Source organism: Zootermopsis nevadensis, unplaced genomic scaffold (assembly GCF_977971745.1).
Source record: "Zootermopsis nevadensis isolate Lab colony 2312 unplaced genomic scaffold, Znev_1.0 Znev_ptg000022l, whole genome shotgun sequence".
Lineage (NCBI taxonomy): Eukaryota > Metazoa > Arthropoda > Insecta > Blattodea > Termopsidae > Zootermopsis > Zootermopsis nevadensis.
Genome location: NW_028259154.1, coordinates 15,208,899 through 15,220,914, shown reverse-complemented (window position 1 = coordinate 15,220,914; position 12,016 = coordinate 15,208,899). Strand labels below are relative to the sequence as shown.

General features: G+C 36.5%; 1 protein-coding gene across 1 annotated transcript in view; it reads left to right on the top strand.

The window, feature by feature from the left end:
* LOC110839727 (kin of IRRE-like protein 2) overlaps window positions 1-12,016 on the top strand; it is a 577,271-nt gene that overhangs the window by 40,003 nt on the left and 525,252 nt on the right. The window lies entirely within an intron of this gene.

Genomic DNA, 12,016 nt, shown 5'->3' with positions numbered 1-12,016 from the left:
GAGCTATTCCTATGAAATCGTGAGAAAGTGCTAAGAGACAAGAAAGGGTTGTGTATCTTCTATGGGAAACTGCACAGTGGTTATGTTTGCCTAGGTTTAGCAGTGTCGAACCAGATGGATAGATGGTTATGAGCAAGAATTAGATAAATATTTGGAAGGTTGCTATCAAATTATTATTTTGTATTTTTTTGTTTGGAACTCTTTCTTAAATGTTCTAAATTTTGCTTAGTACAGACATCTCTACTTCTGTTCGCATATATTTGTGGAAACTGAGATTCAGTTTTAATGGCAAAATAATTGAAATACTGGTACAGCTTTCACTGACAAAGGTATAAAAGTCGTGGCTTTAGTATACACGTAATTTAGTTGGAGAAGTTGACTGGTGTTTGTAAATCCGGTTACTGATTCTTAGAATGAAAAGGGTTATATATGCCTATAAATGAGCAGTTTCTTCTTATCATTAAAATGAATCGAAAGGTGCTCGGTATTCGTTGTCGGAGAAAATTAACACGTTTATTCTGATATATGCAGTTTCCGTACCATTCTTTTTAGGTATAATACAAAATGTCTTGTAATGTTTTTGTCTCGTAATTCGTAATAACGTGAAATGCGACCAACTTTCAATATATGGAAAGATTGAAATTTTGTTTCTCCATAATTTACCCCGCTTTTAAATATTACATACATTTTACTAATGCTTATTACTGATTTGTGCACAATGCAGACGCACTAAAGTATCTGGGGCGCAGTGTGTGCATAATGACAGAAAAATTATTCTCTTCTAACACGTAAAATGTTAAGTTGTTTGTCCCTAGGCGGCCTTGTTTTGTATTGATTACCACCCCATGGTTTACTGAGACACTGTGTGGTTTTTGCGAACATCAAAATACGACGTGAATGTCTAATCCTTTTGTTGTTTTTCATACGATTTGTTTTGTAACCGTGCATTGTAGCTTCAGGGTGGTATTTCTGTTCCATAAAGCCTGTGTTTGTTTTGTTGTAGAACTGCACTTTGGGATTCTGTTGTTTTTAATTTAACATACAAACTGACAGAATTTCGCAGAGGATGCATGTTTTATATAACGGTTTTGAAAATAAGAGAAAACAAATATTTGATATATTATTGGATCATTTACTCTGCGATATCAAAGAGATACTGTAGGTCTAATCATCACTAGTAAGTAGTGTCATTCAGGGCAAAAGGTGGAAACTGAAAATCTAGTAACTTCAAGACTTATTTCTTTCACATTTTCCTGTGTTACACTTTGATAACTTTGTTTTGTAATGTAATGTTCAACCATAATATCACAAACAAACAAAATTTGTTTGCGTGCTTCGGCAGCCCTAGTGTATTTGAAGCTACTATACCAAGATTTGCATTGAAAGTATGAAGAAAACCATAATACATTTCTGTCAAGTTATACAGTTAGCCGGAAAAGATTCGAACCATTACTGATATCTTCCAAATACAAGTGTTGTTTGTTGCCGCTACAGAAATATGCTAGACGTTTAAAAATGACATAAATTTCACCACACGTGTACCATTCTCGTGGAGAACTCCTAACATCACCACGCACCTCTGCACGTTTGCAGAGACACAGCTTCAAATTGCCTCAGACAACTTTTAATATAACTAAGCATCCCTACAAGTTTGCTGAGACACAGATTCAAACTGTAAGTTCGCGTGTTTTAGAGCTGGAAATCTCGAGGAACTTTCATACCACAACAGACGGTGCTAACTGCTGCCCTGCTGTTTTTTTAGGTCATAGTACTGGGCGTCATCATGGCAATATTTAGTCACAGCCACCATGTTCTTAAACGATGTAAAAGAATAGTAGGAATTTATATCAAACTGAATCCACGTTCCTAAAATGACAAAATAACCCACAATTCTTATATTACTACTTGGATGCTGGATTTAATGCTCCGAAAATGTGGGGAAAACTGATGTAAAATTTAACGTTTAATCCGTTTGTGAAATATGATTTAGTGCATGACCAGACTACACCTATGATTTAGTGCGTCCTAAAAATTGTCGTTTCTGCAAAATTACGATCTAGCGAAACTTGTAACTAACCTGGATTTATTTTTAACGAACATTTTATAGCTTACTATGTTCTCGATAAAGTAAAACTGATATATCGCTAGTGTTAGTGAAAAGAGTGAAAGGAGAAATTGGCTTTCTTCTTCATGGCACATAAAATCTACAAATGATATTTTTATAACCGAGTGACACTTTTCAAAGTGAAAGACGTTACTTTGCCATAATTTTTACTTATTATTCCACGAATTCCCTTTAAACATCCAAATCGGCTAACTCTGCATCAATGAAATATTTTAATGTTTCTAAATATTTACGGTTTTACCTTTAACCCTTTCCATGCAGCGCAAGATGTTCTTTCTTAAAAATGTTTTCTTTTGGTTTAAATTTCGAAAAAAGGTACCTTATTATAACAGATACGCCAATAATCCCATCGTTAAAGTATTATATGAAATGTACTTCTGAGACTCTTAAAATCTGTAGGTACGCGGTGATGCGTGTGTGCTTTTGGGCAGGGATTAAAACTTTAAATCTTAAAGTGAAGTAGCAGACTGAATACACGTAGTCGAATTTGAGGTTTTGTTTCTATGATCTAATACGAGCTTACTGTAACAAGTTGATAAAAGCAAAGATAAAGATTAGGAGGTAAATACGTAACAGATTATATATTGTGAACTAGAAAAGACAGGGTTTAAAGAAGTTGCAATCTTCTTTAAGGTAGGCCTAAATAGGGACTGAGGAAAGTCACGGGAAACTTTAGTCAGAACAGCTATATCTTCACCTGAGATATTAACCCGGTACCTCAGAAGACAGTTCACATTAGTGCCACCGAGCTTATTACAGCGTTTTTAACTTAAGTAAAACTCGCATGAAACGCGTTTAAATTCATCTGAAGTATTATGTTAATGACGCATTGAATTTCAGGACACAGGCTTCAGGCTCACCTAAATTCAACACGTTCGTCAAACTACGTAGTTTCCATTTAAAATCAAAATATTAATATTTGCGCATGACACCACTTTGTAGGGAACCACAAATAAAATAACCAGTACTAGACAGGAGATCAAACAGAGTACAAATATCTAGATCGATTTTGTCATGTCCTCGTAACGTTGAAGATTTCATATGTCATAGCCAGAAATTTGAATCTCACAGCTGTCGATATCATCCTGCGAGCAAGGGAAGTGTAGGTGTGGGGTAGCAATGTAACAACTGCAACAGCCCAGCAACCGCAGCTAACAAGGGGCCCATTCCCCGGGTATTAAATTACTCATTACCGTTCCCACAAAGTTGTTACTATAATTTACACTACTAATAGATAAACTACAAGTTATATCACCGTAGCATCCACTTAAAGACGATATACATCAACAAAACATCGTCACAACTAAGACTGTACCTCTAGATCAGACAGTGACGTAAGGCAGGTCATTAGTCACCGGCTTTTCAACTCGAGGGCTTGAGTTCGTTACCAGGGCAGTCGTTGTAGGATTTGTGATGGACAGATTGATACTGGGACTAATGATTTATTTTCTTCGAGTGCTACGGTTTTAACCTGTCGGTATCATTACATTACTGCTCCATATTCACTGATGTGTGGTCTTGGATGTGGACAGTGGATCCGTTAGCGGCCGCAGTTTCCCAGACATCGTCTCATCCCATCTTAAATTAATAGTGATACCCAGAGACCGATACTCTTTGCAGTGGATTCTCGCGGGGTTTTTTCCGCTCCTCCATACAATTTGTACGGAAAATAATACGGTAGATAACATTAACCTAAATATATTTTATACGTGTAATTCTCCTAATACAGGAATGGAAGATGAATAAGCTTGTTGGAAGTCCAGTCACAAACAGATAATCTTTAAGAGATCATCTTTTGACGTTTAAATACTCTTGTGTGTTACTGTTAATTTATGGCGGTTAACAATTTCAATCATAATTTCTTGTTTAATTAAGGGCTGATAAAAATACAACTGCGCTTACAAAAAGGTCTTGTAAATAAGGAAAAACTGAAACTCACGGGTGATAATTGTATAATACTTCATAACAACAAAGTTTTTGAAATACAGTTCGCGTTGGCTGTAAGTAGGAATGTGTGTCTTGTGGGTTGTAGCAGCTTGTAGTCTAGTAGAAGTTTACGGACGTTTCAAATGTGCTGGCTGCCTTCTTCAGGGTATTTCTACCAGAATACACGGCGCAACAACTCAGAGGACAGCCATCTTTATATTCCCTGTAGTGAGAATCACAAATCAGGCTCTGAGTAATGGAATAATGAATCTTTAGGTTTCATATAAGAGGCAGAAAGATAAATAGTTCTGAGCTGAAGTATTTCCCCGAATTTAATCTTCTCTTAACTGCCTGTGTTTTGATAGTACCTTAAGAAAGCCACAGCCGCTCTCTCTCAGATTTTGTAAGACAGAGCGTCGTTGATTAAATATACAAGTAATTTGAGTACTGAGTATACAGTTCACGTATTTATACAAGACGATGTCCTTGTAATTACCAACATAAGAACACTGCATGAAATAACGGAAGTGCTTGCAATGTGTGCACTGCATGTGGACTTTCTGCAATGGTACAGATAAACACATTTATGACATTCATAGTCACCAGAATCCCGCTGAATAAAGGGGAACGTAATTTAGTGTTATCAGCAAAGCATGGAACTGATGAAGTTTTGTATACATCGCTTTTGCCTGTGGATTGCGTTGTAGATTTTGTAGGGAGCAGTGTTGTAAACATCAGCCTGCCTCCGTGCTGTTTCTACTAGACGCTCCACACGCGTGTCAGGAATATTGCCTGTACAGCACGGCGTTCCAGCACCAAGCATAAATATAAGTACATGATTTGTTATTATTTTGTCATTCGGTATTTGTTTTACTAAAGACGAGCGGATTACAACATTTGTCTTAAAATAAATTTACTACCCTTAGCTTTGTCTGAAAACGTGTCTTGTTTTTGGAAGCGTTTCTGCAGAGAATTACATAATTATTCTTCCGTTGTACCATAGTAGGCCCTCTGATGTGCTCTGGGGCTGATACAATGAATCGTGTTGATACTTTATAGAACTCCTTGGATAGGGGATCGGTCTAGAGGACAACACAGTTTGTTGTACCAATTCTCTACCCGTGGTTGCGTTTATCGATTTAATCACACTGATAACGTTAATCGAGAAGGAACCAACTATGTAATTTTCTCCATTGTGTTGTTACCTCGTCTTCTGTAAGTTCACATATCGTCAACAACACTTTTAACGTTTAAATACCTTCAACCAATGTTGTTCAACAATCTAAAAAATGACCTATCATGTCTCCCATAAATTATGTTTTGTTTTTATTTTAAGCTCAAGATATAAGTACCTTCGACCGTTAGAAGTAAGAGGTCACACTCTATTTTAACTCTCCTTTCTTTGCTTGGCATAAACTCTGCCAACAGTTACTTTTCTCACGGACTTTTTACTTCTTTCTACACATAAACTTTGCACTTAGATGTTCTTCATTCAACGAGACAGTCACGTAAACATGCAAATGTCTCCGCTACACATAAGATGAATCAGGTGATCATGAATTGAACTGTCATTATCCCAGAAGTAACAGATTACACAAGTAATTGTTTAATTCTGATTAAGGATTACTTGCCTTGTAACTCACCAAATTCTTACTGTGTTCTTGTCTAAAAATTGACATTTCTGGCGTTACGTTCGTATTTTTTAGTTCAGAATATTTTGCCTTGCCGCCTCACATTTAACAATCAGAAGATTAGGATTAAGTATGATCTGTCCATTGTTCATGTGGACGACATTTTGCCTCGCCCTGTCTTGGGGTTTATTGGAAGAACATAAGTTGAGGGTAATTCAGAACAAGCTGCTAAGAAGCATGCTTGAACCTAAGAAGAATAAAACGGTAGGAGATATCTAGAGGAAACAACATGACGAGAAGCTTTATAACTTGTGTTCTTTACCAAGTATTATTAAGATGATGAAAGATGAGATTGGTGCGACATACAACACGCACGAGAGCGACTGAATACAAGATTTTAAGCGAAAAACTTCAAGCCACTTATGAGACCCAGGCATAGATCGAGAACGATATTAAGTTGGATCCCAAAGAAACAGAGTATGAGGTTACGGACTGGATTCATCTTGGTCAGGAGGACAGAAGAAGGGGGTCCTTGTGATTGCAGTAACGAACTTTCGGTTTACATAAAGGCGGGGAACTTTATGATTATGTGAGCAGCTATTACCTTCTGAAGGAGGCCTCTGTCTCAACCGGTGGTGTGAAACCGGCGGCTCGCGGGCCAAAAGTATCCTATATATTCTATTTGAATTGTCAATATGGCCGGCGGGCTAAGTTCATGAAGTTGTAATGTTATCAAATGTTCATACGTTGATATGTGGGTTAGGAAGTACAGGAATACCAAATTTCCCATTAATGTTCATTCATGCATAAAATTACAAATGGAATTTGTTACGTGTTCACATTAATAACTATATTGTTTGTTATCTGTAAACATGACACAAAAATATATCAAGAAAAATATAGGTTTGTTATGATGCAGAATACTTTTGCTCATAACTGGTGTAAAATGGAAAACACTGCACAAAAATGTAGATTTATGAGTGTACACTTTTAAATATTTAAATTTTAGATTCTGGAATGAAAACAACACAAATCTTTAACGTTTGTTCGAAGAGGAACTTTGTAGTCTGTTAGGAAATTCTGAATCGTAATATCTTGCGTTCTACGCGACGTGTGGATCAGTTAAATAGCCTTTATAGAAACACTATAGCCATATCGGGCTCTGAACCTACAAATGGTCAGCTCAAGATATTAGGAAAGAGGAAGAAACTAGGAAGAACGAAGAGAAAAGGGAGAAAAGGAATGATGTGAAGGAGAAACAGGAGGAAGAAAAGGGGCAGTGAGGAAGAAGAGTATGAGAATAAAATAAAGAAGTGGACGAGTAACAGAAGTAGACTGACAGGACCAAATTAAAGGAGGATGATTGAAACGAAAAGAAGATGGGAATAGGAGAAGAGAAAGTTGACAAAGGATAATAAATAAGACAGGAAAGGAAGAAAGTAAGGGTAGAAGGAGCGGAATAAATAAGATTGGAGTAGGACGAGTTTGGTATGGGGGCGAAGAAAGAGAAGGACGAATAAATAATAAAGGTAAAGGAGAATAAGTATGAAGAAGGTAATAGTAGAATTAGTTTATTTTTATGTCGTCACTGTGACTGTAATGCTCAGAAACAATCACCGCCAAGATATGGACATTGTCGTCACTGGGGGATGTATCTGCTTGCTTATAAAGCATTTTTCCGCTCTTGAAATCCAGTACCGAGTATCCTGTGTTCTATATGAGCACCATTTTCTTATATTTTGCTTGGATTTGAAAGTCAGAAGCTATTTCTTATCAATATAGCACGTCGCATGCTCGCATAATCCAGCGTAATGTCTTACTTCAGTACGGTGTTACATTATAAAGTCTTCTAGACACGGTCTGAAATGCTTCCAGTGGAACTTGAGATTCTGGAAAGCGGTTATGAAGTGAAGAGAGTGGGGGATGGGATAAATTTAATCAGGATGAGCCGCAAGACACCCTAGTTGGAGTCTGGTAGGGGCGTTGTCGGATATGGGCGCCATGGAAATGTATGAGTTAATATGTTGAAAGTACTTTCTACATAAAGGAACTGTCTGCGGAGGAAATCTTGATATTGCTTCAGCCTCTGGTCTTAAGCGAAGTGGAGGTGTAGGTTTATGTATATTGACTTTGTGAAAAGATGATACATGTATTCACTGGCATGTGGATTATCATCTCTTTCGTACTTGTCAGATGTTCTTGCGTCAAACGCTAGTATTGTTTCACTTTCTCTGTGTTCTTTGCACAGTGTTCATAAAACTGAAAACTAAATGGAGAAATGCTGTCTGTCCGTTTGTAGTTAGTAGATTTTAATTAAACTTCTTATCTGATTTACGTAAAGTTAAGTCGAACGTTAATTTATAGTTGTGTGAAAATATTAAAATGTATCTAAGGAAAATAAATATCTGTAATGTATATTCAATTGAACTAGTTTTATTACACGTCATATGTAAGGGCCAGTTATATTAATCTGCATTGTTTGGCAGGGCTCTTGGAGCCGTGTGAGAGTATAATCGTTTTTCAGGAGTTTTTAGAGTGGTTAATAACTTATAGTTGATAATGAATTTAAAGTTACTGCCTCTTCCATATTTGTTTGGGACTATGAACACGTGTGATATTGTATGATCTGAAGCTTTCATGGCGATTAAATATAATAAATTATTATCGGGCCACCAGCCGTGTCAGGTGGTTGAATGGAGAAAATACCAACGTTTCGAGAACCATCTTCGTCCTCGTCCTCAGGGTACCCTTCATTAAGCCAGCCACCTTACACGGATTTTAGCCCGAGAAGAATTTGTTACACGTGTGATATTGTTGGATTTTCGTTTAGCTGCCTTTTAATTCAATTCATTCCAGGTAATGATTATATATTCTGTATTAATTATTTATTCGTGTGCCTGTCTTACATATTCTTTGGCAAAACTAAAAGGTACGTAATTATAGCGTACCGTAAGCAATCTGCATTGAAAAAGACGGTCCTGCAGGCGACGTTAAGCTCTTGGTACGCGCCAGTGGTACAATTGTGGATGCCTTCGATGCCAAATCTGGCGCACGAGACAGGGGATCACAGGCGTTAAAACAAATATCAGCGGGCTGATGAAACTCTCTATGGAAAGCAGAATTTCTTAATTCTCTCAATATCCTCGAGTTCTGTAATTTTAATAAATGGATAAGTAATCGTAACGTAGGGCAATATATATCTTTAAATATTATTATATGTGTCTTTATTTAATATGAACGTTATGGTCTCGAGGTTTGTTTTACGTTATACAAAACGTTACGTATGTCGAGTAGTTGTTGAGAAAATTTATATAAAATAAAAGTTATACTGGATGGAAACACATGAAGACATGGTTGAAAATAAAGCGAAAAAGCGCAGAGTTCCTTATATATAAAATTAATATTACTCTACAACGCTTACTAAAAGCCGCCAGTAACAGATTTTATTTAATTTCATTCACTAGTTTTATAAATAAAATACGAGGCCCTCTAGCAGACGGACAGATACGATTTTCATACTGTAGGATAATTTTATAAACTTTCTGGATAGAATGCATCACATCTAAGCTAAAACTGACGTAACATTGACTTTGGATAGTGACACAACAGATTAAATGGTTATGCGTTTATTATTCCATCCTCCGAGCCATATGTAATTGTTATAATGCCATTTATGGGTGAAAAGTGTCCCGCGTGAAAATTAGTCGCACAGTATGAAGGTATGATTGTCATCAAAGTGAAAGATTATCTCCTTGTGCATAGAAAGTTGTTTGGAGGCCCCAAAGTTAAAATGATACAGGCTTGAAAAACATTATTTTTTTCAGAATATACTGAAAGACAAAACAATGAACAAGTGTCACGAAGAATTTTCGACGTAATACTTGTGGTGGGGTTTTCTAGTGGTTAGGGTTAGACCGCAGCAGCCAGCCACCCCCTCACACAACTTCCCTGTCATTGATTTATCGATTGGAGGACCCCTGGTAGCGCCTGAAGGATACTTGACAGCGTGGCAAATTGTCACACACTTTGTGCTATATTAAAATGGATTTTATAGAAAAATGGGGTGCGAAAAAGTGACCTGCACTGAACTACACATGTGTAGATTCCAGTGGCGGAATTTTGTAAAAACTGTCGGATTACGTAACCTTAGAGAATTTGTCTCCGATTGAATATATGTCGAGAGATGAAGGATAACAATGGAATTAGTTGATTAGTTTGTGGTGTTTGAAATGTCTAAGCCCATTTTGTGGGCTATAGAATATAGAAACTTCTCCTTCTACGAAACGGATGCTTTCCGTGAAAGTACTTCATTCTGTGAGGATTCGTTGAAGAAATATATATTTCCCATTAGTTTAAATATAGTCCTGTGTAACATTTCGCAACATTACTTAGATTGAGGGTGTTTCAGGGTGCTGAGGGGAATATTTTGGTACGAGGCTGTGGAAAATTGTATATTGAAGAGCTCCCCAATTTGTAGCTACTATTTAACAAATAATATTCGGGCGATTACGTGGAAATATGTTTTGTTGACTGTGCATGTAGTATACATGGGTGAGATGAGAAATGCATACATTCTTTAGTAGGGAAATATTTAGGGGAAAATTTGATATCTAGTACTCTGGATGTTGTTATTTGCGGAGAAACTTAAGATCAGATGTAACGAAAATAATATGCCTTTTCAGAAGATTTATTTTCTAAAACTTAGACCTAACTTAGGACTAAAACCTAAACTTAAACTAACTATGTCTTAAAGAATTTAATTACAATACCTTCTACTTAATTTCAGATGTAACAAGCCTAATTTTCCTGCAATAACGCGGCACTTTTAACCAGTTAGGCCTACCCGCCCGTAACTGATATAATAATCATACCATCTTGGCTCGATTTTTAGAGCATCGTTTGTGAGATATGGGTGACACTGAGGTTGGTATAAACGAAGTGGAGGATTTATATTTATTACCCTACCCTTTACGCTCAAAGGGTGGGAAAGTTCTCAACCCTGGCAGCTGATTACAGCGGCATGACTTATGCCTGCCTTGTTCAAAGTCTCCCTTTGACTTGTTCCTCCAAACAAAAGACCAGAAGGTGAGTCTGGCTTTAATTAGCACAATTATGAACACAAAAGAACTGGATTATTGCTGGAGTTGTACCTAAAGAGGTGAAAATACAATACACATCACTGGATGCGTAGCCCATCTGATGTTAGTCTATTCAAAGTGAAATTTATTATTTTATTAAATAATTAAATGACTAGTCAACATTTCTTGCTTTCCTTGTTGCCTTTTTGGTTTATTTTTCGCGTTTTATGCTTTGTTCTTTCTTCCTTTGTTTTCTGTCTCTATAATTGTTTTTGTTTCGTTTCTTTCCTTTTTCTCTCTGTATTCTACTCATTTCTCTATATTGCTTCTTTTATTCTTTCACTTTCTCCTCCTTTTAATTTTTGCTTCCTCCATTTCTCCCCTTCTTCCTCTCTTTATTCCCACAGTACGGTATAATTGATAGATATTCAGCTAATCGAGTTATTTCCTACGATGGAACAAAACCCATTGCTGGGTCCATTCCGTATCCAGATCGCTCAATGTTAATGTCGTTCGTCCGTCTGCTCATTAACTTTTTACATTTTTGTCTACCAGTCGGAATCCTTTTATTTTCTTCCGTAAATGCGGCACTCATGGGCTTCTTTATTTAATCGTCCTACGAATTATAGTCGACAAATCGATAGGCATTCAGATATTTTTAAGATAAAAATTGCATCTTGTAAATAAATAATTTCTATTAATTATAATTATATATTAATTATTTAATATTAATTTATATTAATTGAATTGAATTGAATATCACATTCTGACTCCATAAAAAACGTACATTGGAGGTAAATGGTTAAATCCCAGTCACATACGTTTTAAGCAGAAAACTCTGTCATTTTGTACCTCCATTCCAGATGAAGTTAGAACTGACTTCCAGTCTTTTAAATATTTATAATTGGCTGTCTTTTGGGGTGTTATGTCGTGTGGTCTGATAAATATTGACCAACGTTTCAGGGGAGCTTACTGATGATGGAGGCAGTAACTTTCTCAGAATCGTCGGTCGTTGTCTGTAAGAATGCCGGGCGCAATATCCCAACAGACGGCCATATTCATATCTGTCTCCGGGAAAACCCGAAATCTTATTTTTTAAATTGATTTCATTGAAAGGAATGTTATTAAATAAAATTGATTCCTGTGGTCTGATAAAACAATTATTAGAAATAGTCTAAAATGTAGTTACTGCACTCTGCAGCTGAGTAACTGATGCCTAACGTTGTCCTGCTTTTAGTTAAGTGAATGAAACACGT